Source organism: Nyctibius grandis, chromosome 7 (genome assembly GCF_013368605.1).
Source record: "Nyctibius grandis isolate bNycGra1 chromosome 7, bNycGra1.pri, whole genome shotgun sequence".
Taxonomy (NCBI): Eukaryota; Metazoa; Chordata; class Aves; order Nyctibiiformes; family Nyctibiidae; genus Nyctibius; species Nyctibius grandis.
Window position 1 is genome coordinate 46,493,655 of NC_090664.1, and position 18,538 is coordinate 46,512,192.

Below are 18,538 nucleotides of genomic sequence, written 5' to 3' on the forward strand. Positions count from 1 at the left end.
ACTCTTGTTCCCATTTGAAGAAAATGCATTAATGGAAGCCAAAACAGTATCAAAGGCCAGCTGAACTACTCAAAACTACATTCATTTTCTCTCTTGGTGCAGGGACATTAGCAGGCCCCATGTAAGTGGTGGTTTATTGTGTCAGAGCATGTCTCCTGCTCTTGACATTTTTAACCCTGGAAGACCAAGATCTGAAAATTTTCTCTGTCTAGGAGGACATATCAACCCTGTTCTACGTAGCTGTAAATTCACATGTGTAAGCACTAACCTATAAGAGAGATCAAATATATTTTTCCCTAAAGTGGTACTTAAAACTTAGTTTTCCCTATCTTTTAAGGGTTTGTTTGGTTGGTTTGGTTTTTGATTTGTTGTTTTGTTGGTTTTTTTTAAATAACTTCAGGATTTTTTCTGAATGGGTCTAGTAAAGGATATATTTTGTCTAATAAGTTGGAGTGGACTGTAATATGAAATAGTCTTTCTGAATGTTGTAAAACTCAACTTATACATATGTGGGAAAAGAAATAACTCTCAGTAAACCTCAGCAGGTACACTGATAATAGTCCAGATAAGAATTACCCAGCAAACAGCCAAGACTATTTCTGCACTATGTTCCTTTTGACATTTTGTGAAATGTTCCAGGAAACAGGGTTTCTTATTCTCTAAACTAGTCCTGTATTGCACACCCTAGATGTAGCATGTACTGACCTAAAGACTTTTCCAAGCTATTTTTTTCTACAAAGAATCCAATGTAAATACAATTTTTTTCTCTAGCTGCCCTAGACTGAAAAGGAAAAAAGAAATAGAGGGCATTTTCTTGCTGAATAGAAACCAGGCAAAATGTTTCTTTGAAACAACAGGCTGTCCTTAAATGGCATTTTCTCTAAGACTTTGTCACCAGTGGCAGAATAGAGCTATTCCTCACATGCACCGTAACTCCTAGAAAAAAATCTCTGTTTGTAACAGGTTAATTTGACGTTAACAACTCCTTAAAAAGACATAAAAGTGGTACTGAATTATGGTGTTAAGTCCAGATCTTAAGTGAGGGCTTTTCATCTGTGTTCAGCAGGTTTTTTGTTCATCCCTTCTTTCCACTTTGTCTCTCTTGCATAAACTATACAAGCTGAAATGAACAAAGCATTCAACATCCAACAGGAAATGAGACTTTGTAAGGTATTTCATCATGCTTGTTACAGTACATAGAAAACCACAAATTTTTTCTGAAGGAGAACAGATTATCCCTGAAATGACACAATAAAATGAGGAAAATGAAACTCAAGCTGTTGTACGTATATGGAATGAGCCGTATGTACAAAGAGAAAACCTTAGTCTACTGTGTTGAACCATGCAGGTGAAATCTGATGTTCCTATTACAGAGAAAATTCACTGAGAATACATGACCTGCTGTAGATCCGTAGGTTTTTGTAGAGAAGAACTTCAGGAACTGTCTGGAAGAACTCAGATATACACAGAACAGTTTAACTATTTCCTCTTGATTCTTTGCTTCAAATGCATCCTTTTTCATTTTTTTATTCAGTGTATGCTTTCAGGTGCTAGCAATGGCCCCAGTCGATTCTGTGCTGTACCTGTTACTCTTAGACACTGGATAGCATATGCTATAGCAGTTAGGCACCTCTCATCTTTTCTGGATCTGTTGCTACTGTGTTCCTGACCATTACAAGAAACTGCAAGATACCTCTGTCTTCAGGCCTCTGAAGTCCATAGTTTGGCTAGTTCCATAAACTAATTTATTATTTATAAATAATCTTATTTACTTCACTACTTTTGTTTATTCTTTTTATTACGTCTTCTTCCCTCCCATTGTGATACAATTCCCAGCAGAATTGCTCTTGTTGATAGCATTATGGGCAGAATATCTTTCTGTTCCTATTTTCGGTCCTGTGTGTAGCACTATGCCAGGAGAATCTCTGATACAATTCTGCTTAGAAAATAATTTTGACAAAAACAGATTGGCTTTACCCATGTTACCTTAGTTTGCTTATTTTATATTATTTTATTTTATATTTTTTCTGACGGTTGCATGTTCTTACATATCTGTGTTCCAGTTATGATTGTTATTTGACCGTTTCATATTTTTTTGTTCCATTTTATTGTCAGAACTGTTTGGTTTAGCATTGTAATGTTGAAATTCAATTTGGGCTTAAGATTTTGAGTAGTTTGAAAGGAGACTTTGCAGCCGAGCCTGTTTTTCTGTGTAGGCATTTTTAACACTGTGAAAAACTGAATACTAAATCTCTGACTGAGGTATCTTCAGTGCTCAATTAGCATGGATGCCGTGAAAATGGTAGCTTAGAAGTATTACAACTTGTGTAACTTCCTGAAGTTGAAATCTAAATGCCTCTACAATAGCTTAAATGTACATGAGTGTGGCTGATACATTTTCCTCAGAAATGGCTATGATGCATTTTATTGTCTTCCATATCAGTGCACATTACAACAATTGAAGAACGACTGTAATTGGACTAGAAGAATTAGTAATTTCTTTGCTTCTATGCTTCAGAAATCATTTGAACTATGCGGTGTGAGCTGTTGTGTGCTTTATCTTGGGACTGGAATGACATAAAATACCAGCAGAGGGACCCCTCACACCTTGTAATGCACGTTTTGTGTTTCCATGAGTCTTTTGTTCCTGGATGAATGTTTTGTTCTCACAGAAATTTATGGCTTTTCAATTTACATAAAAAATAAAGTGTAAAATACTGGACTTCAAAATAGCATGTAACTTGTAAAAAAAGTCTTTAGGGTTTTTCCTTGCCTTAGGACAAATTGAACATTACAGAAAACAGAAAGTGTTGCACTGGGGAAATATAGTTTATACCATCAAAAAATTCTCAAAGAAAAGCTATCAGTTCTATAAATAAAATATAAAAACTACTTCTTTACCTACCCACTGGTTAGACCATTCTTCTTTGGCATGTTTTCATGTTTGAAATCTAGAACCTACATTTTAAGTGCCAATTTTAAAAGAAGGCCCTAAGAATTTATATTGGTCACACCTCTTTCACTTGTGACAGACTCAGTGTTTGGTTTTAGCACTGCAGATCAGTCAAGTTGTCTAGGTAACAACCTATTCCCATAGCTTTACTGAGCATATTTGAAGTATTTTCTTACACTATTTCAAACCTTTTTTAATCAGATCACAGTAGAGCCCGTGGAGACACTAAAGATATTGCCATAAACCTGAAGTATGTAACAACTTTGTATTGATTTATGCATAATTTTAATAATTCTCTACAAGCTTCTTTGTATGTTATATTTTGACTACACTGGTGTTTATGTTCAGTGCAGGAAAAGACTAACATGAGGCCCATAGGATGCTCAGACATTTCGTGGTTGCTTTTTTTGCTGTTTCACCGGTATAGTTAAACCCTAAATATACTGGATCCATCACTGGAATTCTTCCATTCATGCTGTCAACCGCTCAGTCTTTGGGCCTGTCCAGGTGCTGACCTTATATTTGCTAGGTTGTCCAGCCTGAAGTTCAGTAGCAGAGCATGTGCACGTGCACACACAAGCATACTCATGTACACACACGCACAGAATAGAGAGCACGCTTGCAGAGAAAATAGGTAGAAATAGAGTTTAATGGAGAGATCAGGTACAGAGCTTGGCCACACAACAGTACTGACTTGCTTACCTGTGACTTGCCGCTTTTTGTCCCTCCCCCTCTTCAATTTTCCATGCCTGCTCCTCCCCAGTCCACCTTGATCTCTGCCGCTACCTTTGTCCTTTTCCCTAAACATCCCATAGTAAGCTCTGCACATTCCTACAATCCCCTCAAAATGCCCCATAATAAGTCTCATGCAATCCCCCAAGCCTCCCCAAATATCCCATAAGGAGTTTGATCTTTTCTGAGACCCCTGATCATGTTGTTTGCCTTCGTATCCGTTACAAAGTGTGGGCTGCCCCTTTCAGCGGCTGAACGGATGGGAGCCGAATGGCCCATCGGACAGTGAGAGTTCTGGTCTTTGCTGTTGTCTGTTATCTACTGCTTGTTAGGGTTTGTGTACCTCTGTCTTTGATTTATAACTACTTCTTCTCCTTGTCTTTGTCTCTTACCCTGAATAGACATTAACTAAATACCTTTCTGAACCAGATACCCTTACAGTCCAGGTAACCTGACGTTGTGCGTTTTGGCCATACATGCACAGCAGAAGAAACTCCCTGACTAAATTCTTTCTCTGTGTCACCATTACAAGGAGGATGCTCAGAGTCTCAAAGAAATCAAAAAAATTCTACAGTCCATCAGGTCGTATGAAATGAAATGAAATGAAGAAATTATGCATCCAGGGGTAGTTGGTTGATTTAGGCATTCACAGAAGCATTAGCTGCTGCTTTTCACTCAGTGAGATAGTTTCTGTATCTGGCACTGTGCTTTTGCATGTTCTTTTGCATTCTGTGCCACAAAATGAAAACACTTCTAGCCTTAGTCTGAGATACAACAAAAAAGGGAAAAGTGTGAACTAGGAAATAAATGTTAATGCATTATGTATAGAATTATCTGAGGAAATAAAGCTGGAAGAGGATTGAAGAGGCCATCTGTTCCATTCTGCTGCCCCAGCTCAGGCTTGACTCCATTTGAACTATTCATTCGTAGTGGCCTGGTAAACTTGTAATTAAAAAGCTCAGATTACAAAGCTTTTCTACAACCTCCACATCTAATCTGTTCCAATCTCAACTATTCTTTTCGTATGAAAGTTTATCTTACATTCTAAAGTAAATCTCCCTTAATTCAGTTTTAAATAAACCCACCAGCCTCTTATTCTGTTGCTGAATTAGTGCTGTTATTTGGGTTGTTGATGTGAAAGTATCCACACTGATGCTGTGAAAGGAAGGCTTAGCTCTTGTAATTTTTGACAAAAGACTTAAGTAGCAGAGCGTTGTACCAAGACCAGGAAAAAAAAGAAGATAGAAGAGAGTGCATTCTGCTCTGTTGTTGCAATTGGATTTCAATCCTAAACCTGGCATCTAAAGAAGGAGAGTTTATGTAATCATTGTGCTCGTTTGTCTGTCACTGCTAAATTCAAAATCTTGTAATGCAAAAAAGAAACATACCTTATAAGTAAAGACAAGAATTTATTGTTGGTGTAATTGAAATCTCAACAGTTAACCAAAAGAATTGTTATATCTAATCAATGCAGAAACAAAGGAAGAAAATAAAGAATATTACTACAAATAGGTCTCAGTGGTAAGAATATGCTTTTAATTGTTACGTACATCCATCTACTGCCCTTCTGGGCCCTGGATCAATGGGTCCAGTCTTTGTCACAAAGAAGGCAGGGAGCAGGGGGTTGCAGGAAGGTTCAGTGTCCCAGGTTCTTTGCTGTGAGGAGTGATGTTGATGGTGGTGTTTCTTCCCCTTTGCCAGGGAAGTATCATGTTGATGGTTTCTCCTTCACTCTGGGTTCCCTTTGGGCTGTTTTCATGTTTCCTGACACAGATTTACACCCTGTTGTTTGTTAATGTCTGCAACATCATATTACATCCAAATTTTGTATGTAAGCTGTTTTACAGACATTAGATGCTTTTTCTTTGCTCTCTTTGTGACCCCTAAAACCAGTTTTGTCCACCTCCATATGTCCATTTCTTTAACTGACCATTGATGAATTGTCTACACCCCTGAGGTCTTCAGTGCTACCCTGTGGCCTCTTTCTTAGCACCCCCATGCCTGTACTCCCCTCCACTGCATCCTGTGTTCCCACTGCTATCATACCATCCCTGTGCTGCTCTACCACTACTTCATTCTGCTGGAGTGGAAGGTATTTCACAGAGGAATTACTTATTGCTCTATCTATAGAAAAGCTATGGTTGTACCATCGAAAGATAAGCACAAATAAAACTAATTAGGCATAGCATCCTGTTCAAGTAGAAAAATTGCTGTTACATCTAAACAAGATAAAACTAAAGTCCAGGCAGGCCAAGTTCAAACAAAGCCTTCTGAGCCTCAGTCCTGGGACCCTGAAAAGACAGTTCAAGGCCTGTAGCCTGTTACTAGCAATGACAGTAATACGTTTATGGGGCTGCTGAGCTACAAGGACCTTCCCTTACTAGCTTTTGAATTTCAACTTGAAGGTTAGAAATTCAGAAATATGACAAGAGAGAATCACATAGAAGAGTACCAATAATACCCAGTGAGAAAAGGATTATATAGGAGGTACAAAAGTATGTGTCCTCTGTAGCCTGCCAGGTGACCATGTGTGCTTGCCAGGCACACAATGTGTGCACAGCTCTGAACCAGCCTCTGGTTGTGTAGAAGCCAGCGGGGCACAGAAGAAAGCTAGTGCTTTGTGTAAATGTCAGTACAGCTTGGAGAACTGGAGTCAGGTTACTTGAGCTACTGCAACAAGAAGGGGACATAGGAAATCAGGCAGTTACCAACAGGAAACTGAGCTATAATGGCTTTCTTTGCAAGCACCTGTAGTGTGAAACTGAGACTCAGATCACCTCCTGCTGAAGGAAACCCAATAGTACCTTTTCAAAAGAATTTTTTTTTTACAGATAACTTTCACAGTTCTTTATTGCTTGCCTCTGGAGTGGCTACATCAGCCATCCCAAATACAATTCAAGGTACTGATTACTACAGTATCTGATTGCTTCATCATCATCAATATACTTTTTTCCACATAATTCCTGTGATGATAGAGAGAAATGTTATTATTCTGATTTTAGGGATGGGTGTCTTAATCATGGCTCCTCAAAGATACTGCAGAAGTGTAACTAGCTGCCATTCTAAAAGGAAATGGATGCCTAGAGACTTTTGATTTGTCCAAAGTCATGTGGAAACTGAACCCAGGTTCTACATCCCACATTAAGCAGTAAACTGCTTCCCGCCCCCTGCCCCAGATCTCTTTATGTTCTTTTCACTTGCAGAGGAGCTGTACTTGTGCTTGCTTGTGTCCCTGATTGCACGGGCACTGCTAGGGGAAGGAAATTTCACAGCTCCATACAAAGGATAATACAAGTAATGACTGTTGAATCTACTCTTATATGATGGACTTCACGAGAGTTGGTACGGTACATTCCTAATTTTTTTTTTCCACAAGACTATGGAAAAAAAAACTTTGTTCAGTTAAGAAAGCAGTATGAATGACACTAGAAGCTGAATCCTCCACTGAGCCTTCCTCTGAAATTAGCAAATTGCTAATGAGTTGTTCCATGAGCAGCAGATTTAAGGAAACACGATCTTTTACAGATTTTTGCATTTCCTTCCTTATAATTACGCTGAGCTCTTCCATGACACTTCCATTACACTTTCTTGTTTCTGCTGTACCTCTAGTTGCCCACATATCCTACAGCTACTGTCTAGGCACATGTGTTGTCTTTAGAACTGGGTTGCACGTGTGGATTGTTTGCTGATATGTTTTGAGCTCATGATCTTGTGTGTAGAAGTTTCTCTCCTTCTACAGGGATATTCATTTTTTCTCTTCCTTTCAAGCTGCTGATTTTTATAAAGCTTACAAGCTCTTTCTATCTTTTACGGTCTCTTCTCCCTAACCAATTGTGTTGAAATTAGCTTGAAATGATTATCAGAGGACTGGCACATGGACAGATGGACTGGCACATGGTACAATCACATAAGCCTCATTTCCTGAACTGAGGAAGAAACAAGTAATGCTTTAAAAAAAAACAACCAAAAAAACCAAAAAAGAACACCATAGGAAGAGAACAGTGTTTGTTTATAGCTCTTTATCTAGGCACACCTTGCACTGTGCTGTAGGTAGAAAAATAATGTTTATAAATGTAACTGAAATTAGTCCTGCAAAAATTCTGTTCTGAATGCTCTTAAGCCTGCAGTGGTATTTCTAAAAATCAGTTGAACCATTAAGAGGCAAAAACTCTCCCTTCCCCTTTTTCCCTCCATTTATCACAGCATCATACCCTTGAGCAGATAAAACTTAGGTACTTGAATTGGGACTTTAAATTCCTTACCCTTTATACCCATTTTTACCATTTTCAGTTGCAATGGCATTGCGTTTTATGAAGCTCTGAAATTTCGCAATTTCAGCAAGTACTGGCAAATACTGACTTCATAAAATTCCCGGACTAGTACACAAAGAAACAGGAAAGGCCAATAAGACAGAAATGTGTTACCTAAAGGCAAGTCAGATATCCAAAGACATTCTCTCTCTCTTTCTCTCTTTCTCACACACAAATCCACACATACTCACATTCATCACAAACTTGGTTTCTGTAGACTTTGAGTGCTAATATCAAGGAGAACTATGATCTAAATATGCTGGCTGAAAACTCCTGGGAGGCTAAATAATCATTAACATAAAAGAGGTCATAAAATATGTGGCTAGTGAGAGGATTGTAGTACTCAAGTGCACAAGTGTATTTTGCCAAAGCAAATTTTGCAACTGAAAATGGTAATTTTTACACAGTTGCAATTTTCTGTTTGAAAAAAAAATCATTTTCAGATACTTTTTATTTTCTAAAGAGAAAATGTAAATGTAATAATTTGCTTTGACTTTATTGATCTGATCCAGAATATTTTTCATCTTTTTGGACTGAGCCAAAGCACTTAATTATGAGTTGATTTGAGAAAACAGTTGCAAAATACATGAATCAATTACATTGCTCTGTCCACAAAACTGCCTTTGAGCTGCTATAAACTGTTCTTCCAGACTGTCTCTGTTGGCCAGTCTTTCTGGAGAACCATAGCTAGAAATAATGCACATAGTATCATTCTGAGTTACATGATGCTGAATAAAAAGATGTAAATAAACACAGGAAAAAGTAAGACATGGAAACTTCCAGCTAAAATTCAGATAAAACAAGTGCCAATATGAAGCAAATAATTCTGTTATGCAACTGGCTCAAATGAATCATTCCAGGTCAATTCAATAAACTGAAACAAGGCAATTTTTTTTTTGCTGAAACTGGATAATACAGATTTGCGTGGGGAGATATTCAGTCAGGAGAAATGAAAATCAGTCCACTCCTTTGGTTAGCATGGCTGTGTAATAACCCGACCACTTAACTGTGCTATATAAAATAAGTTCTCTATGATGTTAATTGTATCTATAACTGCACACTAAATGATCTCTGCAAAATTAGTCTAAAAGAATGAAGGGAGAAGTCACCTGTCTGGCTGGCATCACCAAAATAAAATGTAGTAAAAAGAAAAAAAGGAAGCAAATGATTAAAAAAACAAAGAGAAGAGGTGAATAGTAGTTAAATTTTGATATAATAACTGAGATAGAAGAAGGGAAAAACATTACATTACAATTTGGTGGGTAAAGAATTTAATCTATGAAACTGATCCTATGTTATCTTCACCTGGAGCCTCAGTCTGAGAGATTGACTAAAATGAGTATGTAACCACCACTGAAAATTAACCTAATTTAATCCATACCCACTGGTTTTAAAGGTTCGGTGTACGTGATGTATGTGGACACTAGAGGGAAGCACTTAACTGAGCTATAGCAGTTTATGGCACTGAGAGAAAACTAGAACAGCCACTGTACTGATGGACTCTTTTTCATTTAATGGCAACATTAAAATTTTTCAGGGAGAAAACACAATTAGTGGACTAAGGAAATGAATGTAGGTTATGAGGCTTATTCTTCCTGTAATGGTTATAAAGGTACTCTAAAACTTCAGTTACTATTATGGGTCATGGACAACCGAGCAAAATATATATTAAACTAATCGCAAGTAATGCTTATGTGTCACGGTTTCATCTTTTCTTACTTTATGCTGCAATTGATGTTTCCTAGTTTAGACACATTCCTTCTTTAGTACAAGTGAAAGGAAAAAATCTTTAGGGTTTGATTCACTACCTTCTGTGGTTTTTATTTCTGGCTTAACATGGTAAAGGAAAGTCTTGTCTAAAGAAGCTTTTTTACTTTGTGCCAGAGTTAACGAATATAACATATTGGACCTCATGCACAATTCATGAGGGCTGATTTAGCGCTAATGCAGGTGCATAGAATGGCTAAAGCTGTTCACCTGCTCTCCCTGATGGAGGCAAAATGCTGCCATGATTTCTAACAAGAAGAAACTGGAGGAATGAATCAGGAAGATAAAAGATATAATGTATGTATAAACGTGGCTTAAAATGCATTGTAAATGATTTGTACATAGCTAGTCAAATACCTTTCTCTAGTGGCAGGCTGATCTTCTAGTCAATGCTAAAATACAAGGCTAGATTGTCATCCTGTTGGCAGCCCTCTGAGGCAAATTAGGACTTGATCCTTCTGCCAGTGGAATCACTGGCAGGCAATCATATGCACAATATGCTGCTTCAAATGCAGAGAAATGTGCATTTGACTTAGCTGGGTAAAACTCTTTGCCTGATAATCACCTGCTAACTTATAATCACTTGATAACTTGTCACTTCTTTAATTAATTTTCTCATAATATATAGAAAGAAGTTCTAGCAAAGTAAGATTTTTTTCCCCCCTGCCTATTGAAAACAGAATTTGGTCTGTTGCTTCCAGTAGCCTTCAAAACTGCTATCAAAATTGGTTTTCTTTTAAATTGGTCTCATTATAGAGTTATTGCATTTATAGGAATGAAATTTTTTTCTTTCAAAATTAATATTGACAGGCATTTACCATTCTAAATGCTGCAAGCCTGTATAAAGTGCTCGGTCACTATTTCTAGTTTAGTTTCTCATTTCAGCTTTTTAGCTTTTGCCCTGCTGAGGTAATATATTAACAGGAAAAAGTAGGCCTAAGTACTTGGAGTCTATAGGGCTTGCTTAGCCTAGAAGTTTAACTTTTAGATGCTAATACTAAGTAGAATTCCTTTCAGTGAAAAAGTCTCAGGGGGATCTTATCAATATATGTAAATACCTGAAGGAAGGATGTAAAGCAGACGGAGCCAGGCCCAGCGACAGGACCAGAGGCAATGGGCACTGCCTGAAACGCAGGAGGTTCCCTCTGAACCTCAGGAAACACTTTTTCACTGGAAGGGTGACTGAGCACTGGCACAGGTTGACCAGGGAGGTGGTGGAATCTCCATCCTTAGAGGTATTCAAAAGTTGTCTGGACACGGTCCTGAGCAACCTGCTCTGGCTGACCCCCCCTATGAGTTGCAGGGCTGGACTACACACTTATGAGAGGTCCCTACCAACCACAACTATACTGTGATTCTGAGCTTCTGTGAAATGTGCTGTCTGTAACAAATGATCACTTAGAAACTATTTATAGGTGTATCTATATAAGAAAAATGCACATTATTTTAAACTGTGACATATATACGTAATATTAGAGAATGATAAATTTTAATAGCAAATAGCTAATTATTCCTTCTCAAATTTCACATAAAAGTGATTTACATGGTATTAAAATTTAAAAAAATGTTATACCTCTATTTGGGATAAATTTTAAAACTCTTGCTATAGGTTAGTAGGGTCTTTTCTCCAGACTCAAGTTTTCATACTGACATAATCTCCCTGACTACTAGATAGTCATTCCAAACTTTCCTGACAAAAAACTTAGAAGCTAATTCACCTATCAGTGTCTACAAAGTTCTATGCCACCGGTTTCATAGAAACTTGCATTTGATGCCATCAGTTATTTAAAACGAGCAAGCAGATCAAAAGATTCACATACCATCCATAAGCCTCATAATAGAAACTATTTTAAAGCTACGAGGTAACTTTTTTATCTGTCTGGAATATGCCTTGATGTAGCTTTGCCAACTAACACTTTGTGTTGTGCAATAGATGATGCACAGTCTTCCAGAGAGTGCAGATTTGTACAGAGATTTTGCCCATGGTATGCTGTACATGTGCTACTGTACTGACTGCTGGAGAGGTGTCAGAGAAGGTAGAAAGAGACAGAAGTTTCTCACAAGTTAACACGCCATTTATTGGAAAGTCTAATGGATCCAGAGGAAGGTAAAGCATTGTTATAGCAACATCTAGACATGTTTAATACAGAAGGCAGAGTGTATATATACACACCGATGGCTGATTGTGGTACATCTAACTTAATCTTCATGATCGATGTAAGTCGCACATACAGCAGGACATATTAATAACATTACTACTGTAACCATGCCTTCCATTATCTCTGCATCATTTTCCTGGGCCAAAAAAAAAGGTGCGAAGAGACAAGATGATATCACCAATTTATGGGTTGTGAGCAAGTTCTGAAATCTTTATTTCGGATTACGGCTTCGTTTCCTTACCTATCAGTTTAACTTCTAATTCCATTTTACTCTTCTTCCATCTCTTAGTTTTCTTCTGTACAACAAGAACTTAGTCAATTAAACACACGCAGCTGTATTACTGTTTGCTGTGACTAGTCTGGTAGCCTGAAAGTAAGTCCTGGGCAGCTTGGTCTGTTGTGAAATACTAAGAAGGGATTTACAGTTTTCTACAGCCAGGAGAGTAAAGGACTAGCTTAAATGTCAGGCTTTGGTTTATGCACCAAATGTTTTAGGAGACAATGTCACACCTAGTGGAAACTAACCTTTAGTCAGGAAAGAGTGTTATATTTCCCCACTTTTTGTTTGTCTTTCTCTTGATATCCTGTGCATAAACTGAGCTTCAGGTTTGAGGTTTCAAATTGAGATGGAAATGAATAACCACTGTGTACATGATTCTTTCTAGTGCTCTATATGGAAATCAAATCAAGGAAATAAATTAAGAGAATAGCATTTCAGTCCATGAAGACTGAAATTTCCAAGCCTAGGTAACAGGGTGATAGTACTGGCATTACATTATGGATCACCCAACTAAGGGTCCTGAGACTGCATTGCACAGGCAATGCTGTGCTCGTATTATGCTGAGGAAAATTCTATGGATAGCCTAAAATAATTATCCAAAAATAACTGTCTATTTTAGGGTTGACTGAATAGATCTCTAGGTTTCACTAAATTTATCTGATTAGGTCTCCATTGATTGTAATGGGAGCTTAGCTTGCGCATAAACATCTGAATTTAGATGTCTAGATTTTGTGAGCTGTGCCACTCAGGATGACTATATTGTAATAAAAAGACACCCAAGATAGCTTTAAACTATCCGGCTTGGGTAAGTCCAATCTAATTTCACAGCAACGTAGAATTTAGCTCAGAATAATATCCTGCCATGAAGGGTGACTACAGTATAGGCTATTTTGGAGACCTGTAGTAATTTACTTTGGGTAATAAAACTTTCTGCATTGACTTAAATGGGATGTTATTTGGTAACCAAGCTGTTTACCAAGCTGTGCTACGCAACCTTAATGCAAAAAGTATTTATTCCTTGTGCATTAGTGCTAGGGATATAGAATGAATTCAGCTGGTGAAATCCTGGCCACGTTGATGAAAGAATGACATACTGTAATGACATTATAATAATCTTTATTTCATTTTTTTTATTGTGTAATATTGCTTCATTTGCTTGCATGGACATCAAACTTGACTGAGGTCATGCAGTGACACATAGCTCATTACCTTGGCTGGCTTCTGTTAAATCATAATTTACAGGGCATTCAAATAGTCAAAGTTATTCTTGCCTTAAATGTGTAACATTACAGTTACTACCGCAACATTTCTTCTGCCACCATGCTTGTTTTTGGTAACCTTTCTGAATACTTTTTTGAATAACTTTTCATTATAATCTTCCCTAGTATTAATTAAGAGAAGGCTCCGGGGAGACCTTATTGCAGCCTTTCAATACTTAAAGGGGGCTTATAAGAAAGATGGAGAGAGACTTTTTACCAGGGCCTGCCATGATAGGACAAGGGGTAATGGTTTTAAACTAAAAGAGGGTAAACTTAGATTAGATATAAGGATGAAATTCTTTCCTGTGAGGGTGGTGAGACACTGGAACAGGTTGCGCAGAGAAGCTGTGGATGCCCCCTCCCTGGCAGTGTTCAAGGCCAGGTTGGATGGGGCTTTGAGCAACCTGATCTAGTGGAAGGTGTCCCTGTCCATGGCAGGGGTGTTGGAATGACTCTGTGATTCTATGATTCTACAAATATGTTTATATTATTTGAATTCTAAACCATGAATAATGTAAATTGTTTTAGTGATGCAGAACTGTAGGCCGTTTTGAAAATTGACTAAGTATCCCTCTGTTTTATTTTTCGCTCTGTAACAAAACTGCTTTCTCTTTTACTCAGAGATTTTTCCTTGGAGATCAATTTGGCCTTTCATTGGACTTAAAACTAAAAGCATTCTTGTAAGGTGTCACAGAAATTAAAAAGTAACCAATTTATAAATATGCTCCTTCAGTGATCGTCAGTCAGTCCTTTTGTCTTTTCTATTTGCTATAACCAATTTCAGGTAACTCTCCTAAATTTAATGATTCATATTTTCTTTGCTTTCTTGCAAATAAATTAAAAATAAACACTCCTTAAGCTCTTTTAAGATATGATCTTAAAAGCAGCTTTTTCGACTAGGACATAATTTAGATTAATTTGGAATTCTCCAAATTTTACTTTCAGTAGGTTCTTATCTGTTCTGTTACTGATGATCGGATCATGCTACACTCCCAGACTTCACTGGAGGGACCATAGGTGGCCACTGTTAGGGGAGAGTTACGCAAAACTCTTGCAGAATTCTGACAGTAGGCAAGCACGAGAGGCTGGGAAGGGTGTGCACAGAGCAAGCTACCTCTGTGCTTTTGTCTGAGACTATCAGTTACAACCTAGAGTGGTATTCTGTCTCTTGAATTTTCAAATTTTCTGGATAACATTACTAGTGACCAACTAGTAATTAGTGATTAAATCAAGGTTCCATTAAAAAAGGTTATGGTTAAGCCTGAAATGACCTGTTTTTCCACTGTGAGTTTTGGGATTTTTTTTATAAATTTAGCAGTCCACTTCAGAATATGCTTTTCCAAGTGTAAGTTTAGGCAGGGTTTTTACATTATTCCTTTTTCTGTTATCCTCAGGTAACCTACCCATGAAATTTATATTCACTGTCAGCTCCCTAGTACAGCTGGGCATATACTGTGAGGCATTTAATTTTTCTTTTATACCACTGTGAAGAATAATTTTTTTTTTTTCACATCCCGTGGCCTATTCCCATTAGCTGGTAAGAAAAATTTTCTAACATTAGATGATGCCAACAACAGTTAAAATTCATTATTAACTACCTGTATGGTGTTATACCAAGAGGCACATCTCCTACTGAAGTTCTGTCCTGTTACACCCTGTATGCAAAAGTGACAGTTCTTGTTTAAAGACTACACAGTAAATATACAAAGCAGACAGAACGGGAGGCAGAACACGAGCACAAAAGGATGAAAGGTGGGAGTCACCGTGAGTAAATATAGATGTCTGAAAGGTTCAGATATTGCCTAATAGATGTCATCAATAGAGTAATGGCGTTTAAAATAGCATTCTTGATTTTTTTTTATAGCATTTAGACTTCCAGAGCCATACAGCAGGTTAGCAGGAAAGCCAAGAGCAGATTCTAGGAACAGGAGTCACCTCATCTTCCTTAGATGTATGTAACACAGACAGCTATTTCTGAACCTCCATTTATATTCATTGTAGAGAAATAGACCTTTTTAGGATTCAATCCATCTGATATATTTAAAATGTCTGGTTTAGAGTTAGAGGAATTCTGTCTTAGACTTCATAGTCTATAGTGACTAGATTTCTACTGATTATACGTGGAGACTGGGGTGACTCAGTTAAAGAGAAGGCCTCTGCATTTAGTCAGATGAATACCACTCTAAATCTTTTGACTAAAGGAACAGTGCTTTTCTCTCTGGACCATGAAATCATTCTGAATAAGAAGGTAAAGCAAATCTAAGTGACTGCTGTGCATTCCAGAATAAGTTCAAATAAACCTTTTCCTCTTCACTTAGTTATGCCAAATATGCCTGCTTTGAAATTCTGGAGGTACCTGACTCAGCTGAGTGTTTTGTGTACTCATCATCAATACTGGTCCATATTCTACCACCCTATTATCCCAGACAAGGCACAGAATTTCAGAGTGGACCATTGCACAGGTACATTATTTACAGTCTCACATTATCTTATTTACATATAAACTACCCCAATAAACCAGTGTCTAGTGAAAGAGGCCACAAAATATCAGATATATGCATAGTTTCAGTTACTGACTTCTTATAAGAATCCCTTCAACCAGAAAAGAGTTCCAGGATTCTAACTTGTAATTTGTATTCCCACTATATTTAATAACTCTTTATACAATCCATCTAGGTCAGTCTAAATGAATGCCTTGTTGCTACTTAGATGATTATGGGTTGCAATTCATTTAATGTGCCCAACGATTCATGCTTAATTTATTGAATTTAATGCAATATCTGAGTGACCTATGCATGTAGTACTTTAAATGCACGCACACCAGTACACACAGCCCCCTGTAGTATTTTGCTTAAGTAATCAGTGTATGAATGTGCTAGAGTTTGAGGTATCGTGTGACTCTTTATGCCACTGTTTAATTTAATGTTGCTTGCAGTAATGAGTTTGTCTGGGTTGACTGGCTGCCTCTCATGAGCTCCATGGCTTTTATGCCAGCAATAATAGTTCAAGATGTGTCCAGTGCTATGATTTGTTACCTGGGCATCTGGCATGAGCCACTGACTTGTGTTTTCATCTCATTGTATTTTTGTGTTGGGAAACTAATTAATGGGGGCCCTTTGTTTACAGCTGGAGGTATGAATTTTCCTTCAATACCTGACAAATCAAATGGTGTTTACAAGTAACAATACCTTTTGTAGAAATGATCTTTCTGTATGATCAGGCTCTGCAGGGTGTACCCGTGTGATTCCCTGAGTCTTTTGTAGTGAAGTTTTTCATTAATGTGAGGAGAGTGGAGACTGGTGCAGAGAAATTTAAACTGTCTTAAAATCCAGAAGTTCAGGTCATTACTTCTGGCAGACCTATATTTTTGTGCTGCCTATTAGCCTATTCTGCGTTCTGTTCCTGATAAAAGACTGCTTTCAGTTCTCATCGTGATACTGAACCCTTGCAAAACAGGGGCAATGAAATTATTGACGAAAAATGCTGTTAGCCTGATGAAATCCACATTACCAGCAATGTTTTTTACCTTAACCACATTCCTTTTGTATCTCTAAACCACAGTACCCAAGCTGATGCTTGATATCTGTGATATCAAGTACGGTGATATTCATATGGCATTCTTATCACCCAGATCCAGAATTTTTTCTAACCTCTGTCTACATGACCAAATTCTGCTTTACACATTCACCAAGTCCTGTTACTTTTTTTTTTGTTACATGCATTTTCCTGGGTTTTAAGTCCTCATAGTAAGATAACTGAAAAGGACCTCACTGTAATCAGCTTTATTTCTGACTTCTGTTGAAGTACCTCAGAAAAAAAGAGTTCAGAAACCAGTTATCTGCGAGATATTGTATGTTCCATCTGCTAAATATTTGGATTCTAAACAGTGAAATATAGTTCAGTGTACTTTTTCTTGCCAAAGAGTTCACAAGTAAACATCACTGTGCACTGTAGTGACTACTGAGATGCGCTAGTTTTAATTTCCTGTTAACAAATAGACCTCACATCCCCAAGGAGCAATGGTAATTCCATACTCAGTTCTACACAACTTCGTTACACTAAATTATACCCTGTAGTGGGTCAGAAAATGTTAAAGACAAAGTAGTATGGTTGACTGTCAGCACATCAAAAACATTCAAATGTAGGCTAGAAAGATGCCTAGCAGAAACATCTAGCAGAAAGATCTAGATCAGAATTTCCTTTTTTAAAAAATGTAAATTTAATGCAAATACCTTTATTGGCCCCATAAACATTTAGAGCTTATAAAGGTAAGCTACCAACTTTATAAGAGAAGAATTTGCTGGCATAGCAAACTTTTTCACTGATTGCTGGTTTATTTCCAGGACCCTCAGAACAGTTGTCTTGCAGAGGTAAAATCGCATAGTTCCATCATTGGACTTATGATTTACGTCAACTGATATGCTAGCCCTTGACTTGTATTTATTTGTATTGATATCCATTTGTCTTAGAAACATTTCAAATGCTTTACACATCTATCTAAAATCAAACTGAAGCAACATAAACCCTTAACCAACCAGCTACACATAATCCAAGCTTGAAATGACTCCCTGGTCTTTAGCTGTAACAACTTTGAGAGAAAAAATGGGTTGCCTTGTAGAAAACCCCTAAGAGATAACAAAAAAATAAAAGTCCTGTTGCCTCAAACATATAATGTAGTTAAAAGATGGGAGGGTAACAGCCAAGTTTAGTGTCATTAATGCTCTTGTGGGACTGCGAATTCCTTCTTGGACATTATAATTGATAGTAAAATCAGAAACATATCCTCATGAAAGTTGATTTTGATGCCGTTTTGCAATCTTGTTAATTTCTCTCAAGGAAAGACCAGTTTATGGTCACATGTCTCCAGGACATACCTCTTGCCCACCTTATGCAGATTTGTCAACTGTACGCCTACAATGTCTTGCTGACTCTCTTGTCATTCCCAAATCTGGGTTCTGCAGATTTGGGGGTTCCACGTAAATATAGGGAAAGATTTAGGCAAATCCTTAATAAAGACAATAACAGTGAGCTACATACTATAGCAATTGACTGGACAAACCCAATAATTTCTTCACTAT